This window comes from Monodelphis domestica, chromosome 8, assembly GCF_027887165.1.
Source record: "Monodelphis domestica isolate mMonDom1 chromosome 8, mMonDom1.pri, whole genome shotgun sequence".
Taxonomy (NCBI): domain Eukaryota; kingdom Metazoa; phylum Chordata; class Mammalia; order Didelphimorphia; family Didelphidae; genus Monodelphis; species Monodelphis domestica.
Window position 1 is genome coordinate 221,616,036 of NC_077234.1, and position 17,904 is coordinate 221,633,939.

At 33.7% G+C, this 17,904-nt stretch overlaps 1 protein-coding gene and 1 pseudogene across 5 annotated transcripts in view; one reads left to right on the forward strand and one right to left on the reverse strand.

The window, feature by feature from the left end:
- NLGN4X (neuroligin 4 X-linked) overlaps positions 1–17,904 on the reverse strand; it is a 456,535-nt gene that overhangs the window by 300,437 nt on the left and 138,194 nt on the right.
- Positions 727–3,512, forward strand: LOC103104032 (eukaryotic translation initiation factor 3 subunit G-like; annotated as a pseudogene).

Here is a 17,904-nt window from a genome sequence, read left to right on the forward strand (position 1 = left end):
ACTGCAACAGACCACAAGAGAAGCTGGAGATGGTAATGCTTCCACTACAGGAATGGAATTAAGCTTCAACATAAGAGCAGTCAGGGAAAAAAAAACACCCCCAAATGAGCAAAAGACAGAGAAAAAAAAAACCAATACTGGGAACACTATTTCAGCAACAAAGATGACCAAAATGCAAACTCAAAAGAGGACAGTAAAACAGAAATGAAAGAATGAGTTCTCTCAAAGGAAAATGTGAAAGGATGCCAGACCCAAACTCCTGGACAAACTCCTGGAAGAATTCCAAAGGAGGATCAAAAAATAATAAGAAGCAATTTGGAAGAGAACTGTAAAAAGAAAATGATAGGAAAAAATCAAACTTGAATAAATCTTACTGCAGAAAATATCCCCCTGCAAATGGAAATACTAAACCTCAAACAAGAAAATAACTCCCAGAAGGAAACAATTCAAATATCTTCGAGCCTCAGTCAGGATTACATAGAACTTAGTAGCTTCTACATTAAAGGACCAGAAGGTACGGAATGTAATATTCCATAAAGCAAAAGAATTAGGAATAAAATCAAAGGCAGGATAAGACTGGCATATGCTCTTTGTTGACAGCAAAATAATTTATGCCATATTAAGTAAGAGAAATAGAATACCATTCCCCCACCTTTAGATTGATATACACCAGATCCACTTTAGGGAACTATTTGGAGTAAGGATTTATTGAAATTAGAGGCTAAAATGGTATCTTCTAAGGTATGATTACAGAGATGCTTCTAAAAGTGATTTTACCTTTCAGAAGAATGTTTTAAATCAGTTCCTTTTTTTATTTCCCCATATCTGGCAATACTGTTATTATGTCAGTGTTTTGGGGTTAACAGAATCATCTTTGATATCTTTTGTTTCTTCCTATTCTTTGTACAATCTGGCACTAATTACCAAAGAGTTTCTTTTTTACTTATTTAGTGTTTTTTTTAATTGTACTGACATTTTTCCAAAAGGTACAGAATAAAGATTATGCTTTCTTTAGTTTACATATGATATTCATTTGAAAATCTAGTAAATCAATTCAAGATCCTTTGCGAATTAATTCCATTTTCCCTATTTTCCTCACTTATCTGTTGAAATTTCACTCATTAATCTCCTAACCCCAAATCTTCTCAATCTCCATCTCCATTCTCACTTATTGAATCTATGCAGAATTCTGTAAAAAGACTAGTCTTGCTAAAATACTGCTTTCAGCATATCACCGTCCTATGCAAAAAAAAAAAAAAGTATAAAGGCTTCTAATGACATAAAATTTATTTTTCCTTCTTGTTTCTAAGGCTGTCAAAAATCTAGCCCCATCTTCCAGATGGAAATATTTTATACACTATTTCTCACGTTGTACTCTTTTCTTAGATACCGTCAATTACTGATTTTACCAAATTCATTTTCATCACTATTTCCCCACCACACAAAAACTAACCTCTAATGTTTTCTATTTTCCCCTCCATTTATCTAAATCCTAAAAGGCCAAGTTGGCATCTTATATTCTATATAATGCCTTCCTTGATTTGTCCAGCCCTCACTGAACTCTTCTTAAATTCTTATAGTGCCCAAGTTTGAATCCCATCACAGAAATATATTATGTTACTTTGGACAAGTCATTTTTATATCTCTGAACCTCAGTTACCTCATCTGTCAAATGAGGGTGCTGACTGATAAGATCTTTTTTTACTGTAGATCTGTAATCCCTTGAGCACTCGTATGCAAATATACTATTTTATCTGTGCTATGTCTCTACATTACTTACACATTAAAAGAAAAAGAAGATTTCTAGTACACCAAGGAAATTCTCTGTTAGGATTTTTAAAAAGAAATAGAATAATAATCACAGAGAATGAGAGAGGGTTAATGAGATTCAGAGTTTCCTTGAGTTAAAGAAAGACTTTTGTCAATTATTGTGAACTTCTTTAGGGGAATAACAACAAAAAATCTTTCATTTTTTTCTTAGAATGCTAAATAAAGTGTCACACGCATATCAAGTATTTAATGCTTATTGGTTGACTCTTCACTACAGTATAAAACTAAAACTTATAAGCACACAAATGCCAAAATTTGACCTACTCTAAATTAACTGTCTGGAAGATTTTCTGTCTCTTTCCGAAAACATGTATCACATAAAATCTTTTGGATATTATTGTGCCACTCACTTTCTTTTAGAGCAGATTAAAGACTGAGTTGACTAAATAATGAAATCTCTATATATCTTGCTGTCTGTCTCCTTCCTCCACAATGCATAAAAACAATTTTGTTCTTTGTTAACCTGGTTTGGCTACTCAGAAATGAAGATAGGGAAGCTTGCTTCATTTTTTACACAACCATCAAATATACATACATATATATATATATATATATATATACATATATATATATTTCAATTATTTCAAATAAGTCATTACTTAATTCTATTTCTAATTTTTAATATTAGTACATTATTCATTGGTGGAAAATGTTATCCACTCACACATTCCTATTCAGTTTTTCTTTTGCATGTCCTCCTAGAAATCTGAAGTAAAATTCTTGCCAACTGTCTGTAATTAAAAAAAAAAATACAAGGCCCAGGATCAGGCTGTGTGGAAGATCCTAGACAATTCTGACCCATGACTTTGACTCGAAGTCCAGTTGGGCCTACCAGGTGGAGGAAGAAGGGGATGATGACAAGTGTGTCAACAGTGAGTTCCTCAAGGGGATTTCATTGGCCACAGGAGAGCCCACCAATGATCCAGAGCTACTATCTGGTGCTCCTCTCCCTGCCCCCAAGGAAGTCATCAATGGGAATATCAAAACCATCTCTGAATATTAGGTAGAAGAAGATGGCAAGAAATTCAAGATTGTCCGTATCTTTAGAATTGAAATTTGGAAGACGTCTAACTAAGGCTGTTGCAAGGAGAAAGAACTGGAAGAAACTTGGCAAGTCACAGTTTGATTCTCCTGATCCAAATGTGGCTACCACTACTGTCAGCAATGATGTTTCTATGACATTTATTACCAGCAAAGAAGACTTGAATTGCCAGGGGAAGAAGGACCCAATGAGCAAGCTGAAGGGGCAGAAGACTGTGTCATGTCAAACCTGCAAGGGTGACCACTGGAGAACTCACTGTCCTTACAAAGCCACTCTGGGACCTCTGCAGAAGGAACTGGCTGAACAACTGGTGTTGTCTGGAGAATTAGAGCCTATGCAGGCAGCACAGAGCAAGACAGGGAAATATGCGCCCCAAGTCTTCCAGATGGAGCAAGTCAAAGAGGAGAGTGTCTGATAGTGCTCCCATCCGAGTCACTAACCTCTCAGAACATACTCAAGAGACTGACTCACAGGAGCTGTTTCAGCCATTTGGATCCATCTCCAGAATCAACCTGGTCAAGAATAAGACCAGTGGCCAGTCCTTTGGTTCCATCGGTGGGAGGATGCTGCTCATGCCATGGATGGTGTGTCTGGATTTGCCTGTGACCATCTCATTCTCAATGTGGAATGGACCAATTGAGGTCACCATGTTGTCTACATGTTGTCTACCTACTACACAGTTGCCTGGACTGGAAAAGGACCTGACTCTGAGGGAGAGGGCTGGAATGGAAGCCCCCTATTGGCCAAGAGCAATAAATAGTCATACCTCACCAGCCAAATCTCTCTCAATCTCTCTCTCTCTCTGTCTCTCTCTCTCTCTGTCTCTCTCTCTGTCTCCCTCTGTCTCTCTCTATGTCTCTCTCTCTCTCTGTCTCTCTCTGTTTCTGTCTCTGTTTCTCTCTGTCTCTGTCTGTCTTTGTCTCTCTCTCTCTGTCTCTCTCTCTCTCATAACATTTATGGTCCAAAGGAAACAAAAGCAATAACTGCTTGTACTCAATTTTATAAATACAAAGAAATATTCCTAAATATATACAATAAATCAGAATGGATTGTTATGTGAGACGATGAAATAACAATGTTCAATGAAGTACACTGGGGTAAATTTCCCTGTAATCAATCAATCAATCAATCAATCACTTAACTATTGAGGAGGCAAGGGGGTGGGTGGGGGGGAAGAAATATACTACTGGAGAGAAAACTGATGAACTTTGAATGCAGATTGAAGCAAAACTTCCCCTTACCACCTTCATGACTTTTTCTCTTGTGTAAAATATATGTCTTCTTTCACAATATGAAGAATGTGGAAAAATGTGTTATGTGAACATAAATGTATAATCTGTATCATATCACCTGCCACCTTGGGGAAGGAGGTAGAGTGGGAGGAAAGGAGATAATGTGGATTACAAAATATCAGAAAACTCTTGATAAAAATTGTATCTACATGTAAAAACAAAACTATTAAGAAGGTAGGGAAGTTGATAAATCCCTGGGAAGACTTGAGTTCAAATCCTAACTAAGCCATTTAATTAGTTTTATGATAGCACAAGTCACTTAATCTGTTTGTCTCACTTTCCTTTTCTGTAAAAATCAAGTTAACAATAGCATCTACCTCCCAGGATTTTTGAGAAGATTAAATGAGATAAAAATTGCAAGCACTTAGCTCAGTTCCTGGCATATATGTAAACACAACATATATGTTACTTATTGTCATTATCGTTATTAAGCTCATGTGTCAGGTCATTTCTTATTGCACAAAGTATCCCATTACAATCATATATACAATTTGTTCAGACATTCCTCAATTGATGGACATCCATTTTTTAAAGTTCTTTGTTATTACCAAAAAAAAAAAGCTACTACAAATGTTAGAACATAGAGGTTTCCCCTCTTTTTCTTTGATTGCTTTAGAAAATAAAACATACTGATATTGCTAGATCAAAATGGTTTTATAACTCTTATAGTATAATTACATACTGCTCTCCAAAATGGTTGGATAAGTTCACAGTTCCCGCAAGTGTGTTAGTGTCCTCATTTTCCACATCCCCTCCACCATTTGTTATTTTGCACCTTTATCGTTTTAGCCAGTCTGATAGGTGTAAGATATCTTAGAGGACTTTTGATTTATATTTCTCTAATCAATAATGACTAACAGCAGTTTTTCAAATAAATATATATAGGTTTAATTTCTTCACCCAAAAACTGTCTATTCATATCTTTTGGCCATTCATCAATTGATAAATGGTTCATATTCTTATATAATTGATAAAATTCTCTATATTTTAGATATGAAATATTTATCTAAGAAACTATAACATTTTCCCAACTTATTGATTTTTTCTAATCTTGGTTATAGCAAGTTTATTTTTATAAAAATATTAATTTAATCTATTCAAAATTATTCTTTTTATTTTTCATAATTTTCATAATTTTCCTTTTCACAATGCCTTCTATCTCTTATTTGTTAATAATGTTTTCTTCTATCCATATTCTTATAGGTAATAGATAAGGTTCCCTTTTCTTCTAATTTGCTTATAATATGTCCTTTTATATACATAGGACATTTATCGCTTTTGATCTGACCATATAGCTTTTTGAAAATTATTCAGTAAAGACACCATTTTAAAAATAACATTTAAATTTTCAATCAAAATTATTCAATAGTCTTAAAAGATAGAAAGGAACTTTGACTTCATTATTTTATTTCCAGAACAAAGAAAGCAATCTAAATCAACCTCAATTGTAGTAGTTAAACATCACTGGTATACTTCAAACATGCCTTAATTTTAAGGAGAAATTAACAAACTGGAAAATGTTCAGAAATGGCAAACTGTAAAGATGAAAGTTCAAAAAATCATTCCCTTCTAGGAGAAGCTGACGGATTTAGTACCGAGTGGGAAAACTACTCCAAAGGGACATAGTAGAGCTTAAAGATCTCAAGGGTTATCATGAGGTAGAGCTAGGAGACCAGACTTAAAAATGGATGAAAATTGTTCCCTTGATTTCTTTGTCCAACTCTCCAAAATCCCATTTGGGATTTTCTTGGAAGAGATACTGTAGTGATTTTCTATTTTCTTCTCCAGTTCATTTTACAGTTGAGTAACTGTAACAAACAGGGTTAAGTGAGTTGCCCAGGGTCACACACTACAGTCAGCATCTGAGGCTGTATTTGAACTCAGGAAGTTGATTTATTCCCTTGAGGAGAGGCTGAATCTATTTTAAATTCAAGTCTTCCCGACTCTGGGTCCATCATTTTATACACAGTGCCACATGACTGCCCTGAGTGCAAAGTATGACACAATTACTGACTCAACAAAATGAAAATTCTAAGCCTTAGACATTTCTGAAAAGGAATGAGATGGCTTCTACTAGGTATATAAAGTAGAGGATTGATGACTATTTTCTTGGAGTGTGGTTGAAAGATTCCCACATTTGGCAGGGAATTAAATTATATGACCTTTAAAGTTACCTGTCCCCCCGATTCTTAGTCAATATTTCTGTAATTTCAGACTATCACCCTTTAGAGTTAAAGTAGTAATAAAATAAAATCCAAGTAGAGAAAAAAGATATCTTTTAAAATTCTGCTGTAATAGAATTTGAACTTTTTTATCATATAATATTTCTGAAGAAGAAATAGGTGGCATATAAAATACCTAGCCTATTTGATGCCCTGGGAATGGTATCTCTATGCACCATCTAGAGAAGTCTCACTTAACTTTCCTTCCAAAAGGTTACTACCCTATTCCATTTTAAGGATTATTATTGTGGAATAATTATATCCAATGAGGTAAAAGACAAATATATATATATATATATATATGTATATATATGTATGTGTACCCATATATAAAATAACAAAGTACAAATTTAAATTTGCTATTTTGTGTAAAGTCCTTTAATATAACTTAGATGAATAAGCTGTTTACGATTAAATCTTTATTAATTAGAATTTTAAATAATACTTTAGTTGAGGAAATTTTTGTTTTGAAACCATTGAGTTGCTGATAGAAATAAAAATAAAAAAACAAACAATACATGAGATGGAAGAGAATTGTTTAACCCTCTGTTTTACATAGTCTAGGGAAATGTAATAGAATCATAAAATGTTAGTGGTGAAAATGACTCTTGATAACTCCATCTAACATACTCCCATTAAAGCTAAGGAAAATTATTTTTAAAGAGATTCTGTAACTTGCCAAAACAACACAGCTTTTAAAAATGTGTATCTTTTTAAAAATTTATCATTTCTTTCTTTTTAACATTCTTTTCTTTTTAAATTTTGAGCTCCAAATTTTATCCCTCTCCACCATGCTCTATCCCACTAGTGGAAAAGACAAGCACCATAAAATTAATTATACCCATGAAATCATGCATATTTCCATATGAACCATATTTCAATAAGCAAGAAAAATTAAGAAAGTTAAAAAATTACACTTTAATTTTCACTTAGAGTCCATCAGTTCTCTCTCTAGATTGTATTTTTTCATCATGATTCCTTTGGAATTGTATTCGATCATTGAGATTGATCAGAATAATCAAGTTGATTACTATTACAAAATTACTATTAGTATTACTGTGCAAAATTATCCTTTCACTTTGTATCAGTTCATATAACCTTTATCATGTTTTTTCTGAAATTATTTCACTTATTTCCCATTGCACAACAGAACTCCATCACAATTATATGCCACAATTTGTTCAGACATTCCATAATTAATGAGCGTTTTCTAGATTTCCAATTTTTTTGTGCCTACAAAAAATGCTATAAATAGAGGTCCTTTTCCTTTTCTTTAATTTCTTTAGGAAACAGAACAAGTAGTGGTATTGCTGGATCAAAAGGTATGCACAGCCTTATGACACTTTGTGTCTAGTTCTAAATTGTTCACTGGGATTGTTAGACCAAATTCCACTAATAGTATATAAAGGTAACCAACAGGCCTCAAACTCATCAATGAATTAGGGGAATGTCTACCTGAAGCACATGAAGACCTCCCCTAGTGGAATTGTTAGATGAGAACAATTTTTTCCAAAGCAGACAGGTTGGAATACTTTGAGGTTGGTTACATCCTGAAATATTGTCAGTCATCCTGACTTTTGTCTTGTCATTGACTTGTCAATGACTCTGGAAGAGAGAATGAGGCTGATGACTTATTGCAATTCTGCCTCGTTTAAATCTAATGTAAATACAAGTTAACATATTATTCAAAGATATCACTGGTCCTCTACAAAAACAAAGGCTGAGCATCAACAGTGCAACTACCTTTTCCTCATCCTCTCTAACATTTCTCATTTCTATTAGGTGAGAGTTGGTAACTCAGAGTTGTTTTAATTTACATTTCTCTAACAGTGATTTAGAGCATTGTTTTTATATAAGTATAGGTAGCTTTGATTTATTTTTCTGAAACTCTGCCTACTATGGATAGAAGAATGGCTCTTATAAATTTGACTCAGTTCTTTACTTATTATATATTTGAGAAAAAAAGTTTTTTTTTCAGAGAAACACTGTAAAATTTTTTTATATTGCTTTATTGTTTTTGGTACTTTTTAGCAAAATTAAGTTTCTGTAATTATCTCTTTTAATTAGATAGTTACTTTTGCTTAGTCTGACGTCAAGATTGTTACCTTGCCTTTTTTAAGTTCAGATGAAGCATATTAGATTTTGCTCTAGCCCTTTATTTTAACTATGGGTGTCTTTCTGTTTTGAGTGTATCTCTTGTAAACAATATATTGCTGGATCCTGGTTTTTAATCCATTCTGCTATACACCCTCATTTTATAGGTGAGCATATTTTATTTACATTCATAATCATGATTATTAATTGTGTATTTCCCAACATCCCATTTTCTTGGTTTACTTTTTCTCTCTTTTTCTCCTGCCCCTCCTCAAAAGTTTATTTTACTTCTAAACAGTGCCTTCCTTAATCTAAATTCCCTTTTATTATCCCTCCCAGTTATCTTTTATTCTCTTCCCTTTATATTTCCCTGTTGACTAAGTTGGAGTTCTATAATTAACAGAATTGTGGGTGTGGGTGTACTATATGTATGAATTTTTTGTGAATGAATTCTGATGAGAATGAGGTTCAATTATTTCCCATCCCTTATTTCCCTTCAACTATAAAGGTTCTTCCTTATACCCCTCTTTTCAATGAGAAATTTTCCCCATTCTAATGCTCCCTTTTTCTAACCCTTCATGTTTTTGGAGATTATTTCAAAATAATTGGCATATCCGTGCCCTTTAAGTAAACTTCTTTTAATTGCCCTAATAATAACAAAGTTCTTAGGGGTTACTTGTAGCTTTACTGAGTCCGTTATAATTACTTTTTCATGTTCACATCTCTTTTTGCATATCTTGGGTCAAGCTTGGATCTTCTATTCAGTTCTTTTCACCAGGAATGCTTGAAAATTCTCTATTTTAGGAAATAACATTTTTCTCCTAAGGAATTATACTTAGTTCTGCTAGATGGGTTTTGATTATATTCCTAGATCCTTTGTCTTCTGGAATATCATACACTAAGTCCTCTGCTCCTTTAGTTTGGAAGCTAAGTCCTGTGTGATCCTCACTGTGTATGCACAATATTTTAATTGTTTCTTTCTGGTTGCTTGAAGTATTTTGTCTTTGACCTAGGAGCTCTGGAATTTGGATATTCCTGGGAATTCCCATTTGGGGATTTCTTCCATGAAGTAATTGTAGATTCTTTTAATTTCTATTTTACCCTCTGGATCTAAAATATTGGGGTACTTATCTTTGATGATTTCTTGATACATAATATGCAGGCTCTTTTTTTGATCATGGTTTTCAGAGAGTCCAATTATTTTTACATTAGCTTTCCTCATTCTATTTTTCAAGACAGTTGTTTTTTTCTGATGAGATTTTTCACATTTTTTCTATCTTTTCGTTCTTTTTATTTTGTTGTATTGTTTCTTGATGTCTCCTGGAATCTCTAGCTTCTACTTGCCTGATTTTAATTTCCAAGGAATTTATTTTCTTCAATAATATTTTGGTATCTCTTTTTTTTTTCCATTTGGTCACTTCTAGTTTATAAAAAAAAGTTTTTTCTTCATTGAATATTTGTGCCTTCTTTTACCATTATGCCAATTCTGCTTTTAAATTTTATTTTCTTCAGACTTTTTTATGCCTTTTTTACCAAGCTGTTAATTCTCTTTTTATAATTTTCTTGTACCACTCTCTTTTCTTTTCCCCCTTTTTCATCTCCTGCTTTAATCTCTTTCTTTAACTGTTACAGGAATGCTTATTGGGTTCTGGACCAATAAACATTTTTTATAGCTGTTTTCATGAAGTTTTCTTCAGATTTTATGTCTTTATCTTCCCTGACACCCTTATAGTTTTGCAATTTTTAATTTATTTAAAATTTTTTTTATTTTTTAAACATCCTCATCTTCCATTTTGGAACAATAGTCAGTATTGGTTTCAAAGTAGAAGAGTGGTAAGGGCTAGGCAAATGTGGTTAAGTAACTTGCCCAGGGTCATATAGACAGGAAGTGTCAGTTTTGAACCTAGGATTTCCCATATCTGGGCCTGGTCCTTAATTGACTGAGCCACTTAGTTGCCTCCCATAATAGATTTTTAGGATCAATCCTCTTTTTTGTTGTTTGATAATTTCCCCTTATTTCTTGACTTTGAATTTTATATTAAAGTTGTGATCTCTTAGTATGGGGTGAGGAGGCACTCTCCCAAGCTTCAGACTTTTTTGTGCTACTGTTTTCAGAATTAGTTCTGGGGATCTGTGATTTCTGGGTTTTCCAAGATTGTATAAACTTAGGAGAGATATGGCCATTGGTCTCCTGGTCTGCATTCTGATCTTTATCCAGGAAGGGCCTCTTGGTCCCCTGCATCCACATGCACTAGTATTTTCTTTGCTTTGGAACTATAACCAAGGCCACTGTTCCTTTTGGACTGATAACCACTTCCACCCCCAGTGCTCCTCTCTGCCCTAGAACTGTGACCCAGAACTTTATATGGGCAATAGAGATGTTAATCCATGCTGGCTGTTCTCAGCACATGTGAAATATCTCTGTAATCTCTTTTTGATCAGTTTTCTGACCCTCTCCTTACTGCCTGAGTTGAGAGTGCCCCAAATTGCTGTTGCTATTTTTCTTGACCCCAAAAGTCTCATCCCAAACTTTCATTGTCTCTGCCTCTCCAAAATTTGATTTAAGGTATTATTTTAAAGCTATTTAGTGGGGTATGTTGAGAGAGTGCAGCTCTGATCTGCCACCTTGGCTCTGTCCCCATGATCACTGATATTATTTTTAGATACATTTTGGTTTTGCACAAGTTTCTCTTCCTAATCTCTCTATGCTTTCTATGCCATTCCATGCTTTCCAAGCAAAGATACATCATCTATAACAAAGCTATACAGTTCATTAATGGTGATGTTGGTAGTACTATAACTTATGTTTTGAAATGTCCAATAAATCCACTATGCTTTCTTTATGATGAAGTAATAAACATGAACATAATTCAAAAACTGATTATTAACAGACTACTTAGGCAATTATTTTACAAAGAGAAAAATATTAGCAATGTTTCCAGTCATTGCTAATTACATTTTCATCCTAATTCTTGTATGGTTTTTATCCCTTTTCACAGATTTATATAGTCACAGAATTTCAAACATAGAATGGCCGCATCAGCCCCTATAAATATCTAAATCCCAAATCATATCCCCAAAAATCCTTTCTATTGGATATCCAACAAGTGGACAGTATGCCATTCCTTTAAGATATCCAGTAGAAGAAAGTATCTACTACTTCCTGAGTTAGCCTCTTTGCTTTTTAGATAGCTCCACTGTATAGAAAGTTATTCATTATTTTATCTTTCTTATGTTGAGCCAAATTTGTTTCTTTGGAATTTGTACCTGTTGCTCCAAATTTTGCCCTCTGTGCTAGTCAGAGCAACTCTCACCCCTCTTTCATATGAAAGATATACTTCAAATACTCTTATCAAAGTCCAACCCCACTGTAGCTATTTTGTCTGCCCTATCATTCTGTTCAGACACTGTACTTGTAGTCCAAACCCGGATCCTATAGCTTTATAAAAAACTATTGTCTAATCATGAATTGTCTAAAATTTCTTGTACTTGGAAAGTATATGACTTATAGTCTAGTATAAGACTTTATATTGATCACTATTATATATCATCTTTTCAGTTACAATCTGTCTACTGCTCTAGCCTTCTATACTCAAAGGTTGGGATGCATGTATAATAATCAATTGGATTAAGGGAGAAAATACAGCTTTGGGAAGGCCACCCTATAACCCAAACCCAAGAATTGATGGACTGTATTACTTAAAGAAGCATAGAAATAATGAAGGAGGTCAAGGGACACAAGCACCACATCAGGGTAATTTCTAGAATTCAGCTGAGAGTCCCAAATCCAAAGGCTTGATGAAAGGTAGCAATCAGAAGCATTTATTTTATATGCTACTATATGCTATTGATAATTATGTGAAATTGCAAACTGCATGCTATTAAAAAAACTGCTATATACTAGGAACAGGAGATACAAAGAAAATAATAAAATAATTCATGACATTAAAGAATTTATATTGTCTCTAGAAGAGACAACATGTAAAAAATAAGTATATGCAAAATAGAAATATGATGATCTCTGGAACAAAGAACTAACTGTTGAGAGGATCCAGCAAGGCTTTATATTAAAGTTGGTCCTTTAACTGAGAGCCTTGGGGGAGACATGGTATTTGAAGAGTAAATCATGTGGAACAAGCACACTAAGCATGGGGAAAAGTCAGTGAAAAAAAAAGGGCAAGAAGTAGAAAGTTGAGTGTTGTATATCAAGAATGGCAAGGAGGCTACTTTAGTTGGATCCAAAATTAAAGTAAATAGAATAAAAATGAGTAATTAGAGTAGAGAGATAGATTGGGGTCAATTTGTTAAGGGTTTTAAATCCAAGGAGATAATAATGTAGAAATTACTCTCATAGAAAATGAATAGGAACATCATTCCAAAAGAAAGGTCATATGTATCTAAGGTAGATATCAAAATAATGATTCTGGACCACCAAAACCATGCTAGACAGAAACTAACCATCTAAGATTTACATTTCCTAATACCATTCAACCTCACCTTTGCTCTAGCCATTTTCTGCACTGTTTTGTGTCTATCCAACCTTGTTCCCCACATCTTCCTCTGAGAAGTACACTAAAATCACCACGACCTTCCTGGCATTGCTTCTAGAAAGTCTGTGTTATTGAATGACTCTACTGCTTAATTGGTCCCCTTTGTGACTTTTCAAACTATAATTCTTTTCCTTTGACAGCACTCCTCTCTTCAAGTTGGTTCCCCCATTAAAATTTAAACTCCTTGGGGGCAAAAACTATCTCGATTTTGTATTCATACTTCCAGTACTTACAGAGTACTTAGCAGAAAATAATTAAGTGCATAATGAATCCTTTTCATTCACACCTTATGGAGAAAAAGGGAGAAGAGGGAGGTGGAAAATCACAGAGGAGGACAGATTTCACTATTTTGCTTAACTCTGTGGGTGACTCTTCACATTTGACTTTGCTGAGGGGAAATAAAAACCCAATAACATAATGAATTTTCATAAGCTAAACAAAAACCAGCCCTCTATTTGAAATTAATGTGACCCTCTTAAAGAACTGTCTATATAATGCTGGCTAAATTAGGCTACTGACATCAGGCTACAGTTAGAGCTCCCAAAGATTAAACCAAAAGAAAAAGAAGATGGAAAAATGTTAGATATATAGAGATATAGATTTGGGGGCAAGTCCCTAACCCTTGATCTGCCCACAACATTCAGTGCCCACAGGTAAAGATGAATTCAACCAGAAAATCTCTCCAACTATAGTCAGTTCTGGATCATTTGGAGGAAAAAATTATAATAATAATTGGCATTTATGTTGCATGCCAAAGTTTTTAAAGTGCTTTACAACTATTACCTTCATTAATCCTCACTACAATCCAGAGAGATAAGATCTATTATTATCCAAATTTTAAAGATGAAGAAATCAAGTTTGGGAGAGGTTAAGTAATAGTTAAAAAGTTAGTAACCATCTGAGGATACATTTGAATCCAGGTATTCCTCTATCCAAATCCATTACTCTGTCCACTGAGCCACACTGCTTCCTCCTACTTTTGATGTCAAATGTAGATAATCTTGAAAAAGAGGAAGAAAACAGCATTTCAATAATCCAAATACATCCAGGGTCTAAATTCAAGAAGTATGAGAAAGAGATTGAATGATCCTGAAAATGTAGCTATAATGGAAGGAAAAGTTTGGAACCTGAGAAATCACCAAGTACATCCCTAAATGTTATTGAAAATGTAAAGAACTTAAGAGAACAGCTCGTCAGTATAACTTAAAGTATCTGAAGAATTGTGGTTACTTTTTTATTATGAATTTCTTATAATAGGTGACACAGAAAAAGACTGTGCAAGAAGAGCTATTTATAAAAATAATCTGAATAATCAATGGTCAATAAACATTTTTAACCAGGCACTGTGCTAATAAGCACTGAGGATTCAAAAAAACAACAAATGAAAATCCATATTCTCAAGGAGCTCATTATCCAAGGGGGAAAGACGATACACAAAGGCAAGCAGAGGTGAAGAGGAATATAGTACTCTGGCTGTGGAACATGGCAAATAAATTCAAAAAGAGTGAAGTTGGATAAGAAATGAGATATCTGTTCCTGTCCTCTATTCTTAAATAGAGACGTTTATGGCTCTACCCTCCAATCAGTGAAGTAGAGTGTATTGGTGAGGACTAAAAATAAAGTTATTTGGATGAGAGTGCAGAGGTGGTGGAGAAGCCATAGAAGTTCAAAATAAGTGCAGGTAGGGTGGAAATGAGGTAAAAAATCAATGTCCATTCCAGATTAATGTAGTAGGCCTATCTCCCTATTTCATACTATAGTTGAAATAACACATTAAAGCAGTTCATATCAATTAATCATTTTTTCTGGTTCAGAATTACAATAATTTGACTTATGTAATTTGAATATAGTCCTACTGACAAATTAATAAACCTGTGAAACAGTATTTTTTTAATAGTAACTCAGGTACTACTGATTAACAGGATGTTACAAGATCAGGATAGGACTGGTACATTTGGGGAGAATAACATAAATGCTAATTTAAAAAAAAAGGATTTTTCCAAAATGAAGAAATTAAATTTTACTAATATTTATTTAGGCACTTTTGTTCTGTTCATATGTCATAACAGTTATATGTTATATGTTAGTTCTGGATCTAACAAGGAAGCAAGGTATCTTGAGCAAGTAATTCAACAACAAAGGGGAATGATTGTGGCACTATTACATATTTATTTACTTTAGAAATAATCATTTGATCACATAATATTAAACTAAAATTTTCAAAAATAATAAAGCCAAGTAATTATATTGTTGCCACCTAAAATATTATTTTCAATTAGAAAGAATAAAATGGGATTATGAATCATTAAGTGAAATATGCATCTTAAAATGCTTATTTCATCATTGTCCCAGCCTTGAAAAAATTTCAAATAGACTTTTAATGTATAATATCTTAGAGTAGTACATTTATATAATTTAGATATAAATGAATATATTGAGAATTCATGAATAACATTTTTTCCTAATTGGATCCCTAATTTAAAATTTTAATGACTAACTTACTCTTTTTGGATCCTTATACTACAATCTATCCTTTCCAATTTTCCATCATCTACAGACCAGGTAAGGACGTTGTGTATGTTTTTTTTTTTTACTTTTTACTTTAAATTTAAAAAAAAACAAAACTTGGCTTCTGTCTCAGAATTGATACTAAGTATCAGTTCCACAGGAATACAGAGGTAAGGGCTAGAAAATTGGGGTTCAGTGATTTTCCCAGAGTCACATCACTAGGGATGTATATGCTTTTATGAAAGTCATTGATTCTTTCTCATATACTCATGGATCACCCTGTAATACCAGCAAAAGAAAAAGTAACTTTATTTCAAAGATTTTCTTAAATGTCTTATAAAGTTTCCCTATTCAAAATTTAAAGAGATTCTGTGGAACTTTACAGAGGTGTTTATAAAATTTTCAAAGATGACTGATGATGAAAGGCTATGAAGTCTTTCTTACCAATACCAGTCTTATCATTTTTCCTCTGAAATTCTATATGACCTAATTCTCATTTTCTCATTCCCACTAAAGGAATTCCTAGTTTCCTTCAAGGCTTCACTTCCTACAGAAAGTTTTTCCCATTAACATAGTTGTTTGTACTGTCTTCTTCCTCAAATTATTATTTAATGACTCATCCAGTTATATGTTGTATGTCCACAGTTGGTTATTGGTTCTCTGAGGGCAAGGATAGTTTTTTTTTTTCCAGTCTTAGAACAGTGTGTTCAACATGTCCTTAATAAATGCTTACTGGATTGGATTGATGTGTTATGAAAAGATAGCATAATGCTTTTGTGTTTTCCTTAGCACTTACCACAACATTGAACCTATCTTAGGTATTTAAACATTTACTAAATAGTTCAATATTTGCCATTTGTCTTGTCTTTCCAGATGAACTGCATGCTCCTTGACAAAAGGAACTTAAATATCTTTGCCTTTTCACAAATCCTAGCTCCAGTGTCTTAACATATTAAGTACTTAACAAATCCTACTTGTTTAACAAATGCTTGTTGAATTGAGCTGATTTTGTGGCTGAATAAATGTAGAAACTAAGAAAGAGAAAGATACACAGATTGTTCATTACAAGTGGAAAATCAGTTGTTAGGAACTTACTTGTTAAATAAGTATTTAAGTGCTTACAATGTGTCAGGCACTGTGCCAAGCACTGAGAATACAGAAAGAGGGAAAAGACAAAACCTGCCTTTAAGGAGTTCTCTATCAAATGGAAGAGACAACACACCAAGGAATAGGTGTTACAGGATATATGGGAAATAAAAGAGCGAAGGAATTAGAATTGAGGGGTTAGGAAAGGCTTCCTGTAGATGATGTAATTTTAGTTGGTATTTAAAGGAAGTCAGGAAGCAGAGATGAAAAGGGAGGGCATTCCAGGCTTGAGGGGCAGCCAGATAGAATGCTGAACATCCCTTCTTATTCGTTGCAAAGAGGAGTGGGGAGCAAAGAGCCAAAAAAAAAAAACAAGAGAAAAGTATGTAGAAAAACACATACAATTTAAAAGTTTGCATGAAAAATCCAATTCATTAAGCTATGAAAAATCTTAACCAGGGAAAATTTTTTGCTGAGGGTTGGCATGCCTTGATGATGAAACCATAATTAGACTATATGATCTGGAATAAAGTGTAAGAAGACTGAAAAGATAGGGATGACAGAACTACATTGGGAAGGGCTTTGAATGCCAAACACAGAATTTTATATTTGATCCTGGCTGCAAAAAGAAGCAAATGGAATTTATTGAATAGGAACCAAGAAACAAGGTTGGATCTGTGCTTTAGGATAATTACTTTGGTCATTGAATGGAGAATAGATTAGAGTAGGAAGAGACTTGAGGCAGGCACACCTGCTAGTTCAATAGTGAGGTAATGAGGAGCCTCACCAGGGTTTTATAGTACAGAATGGGGAAGGTTCAAAAGTTGTTGCAAAAGTGAGATTGAAGTGGATCTAGACAGAAATAGAAATAGCTAAGCACACAATTGCCAGAAAAATTTTAAATACTCAATATGTATTTGATCGTTGATGGTAGATAGCTAACAAGCCCAAAGTTCAAAATTATTCTCAAGTACCTATCAGTAGTATGACTATGGGCAAGTTACTTAACCCTAGTCTGCCTTAGTTTCCTCATCTGTAAAATGGGGCAACTACTTCCAGGGTTGTTGCAAAAATAAAATTATATTTTAGAGAAGAGCTTGTCGAAGAGCTTAAAGTACTATATAAATGCTAGCCACTCTTATTCTTTTTATTATCATCATCATCATTATTAGAAAGGCAGGAAAAAAATGAACATGGAGAGGAGAGGAAGGGAAAACTGAGTTGGAGTTTAAGGAAAAAACCATTTCACATAGTGACAATCATTTTACCACAAATGCTCC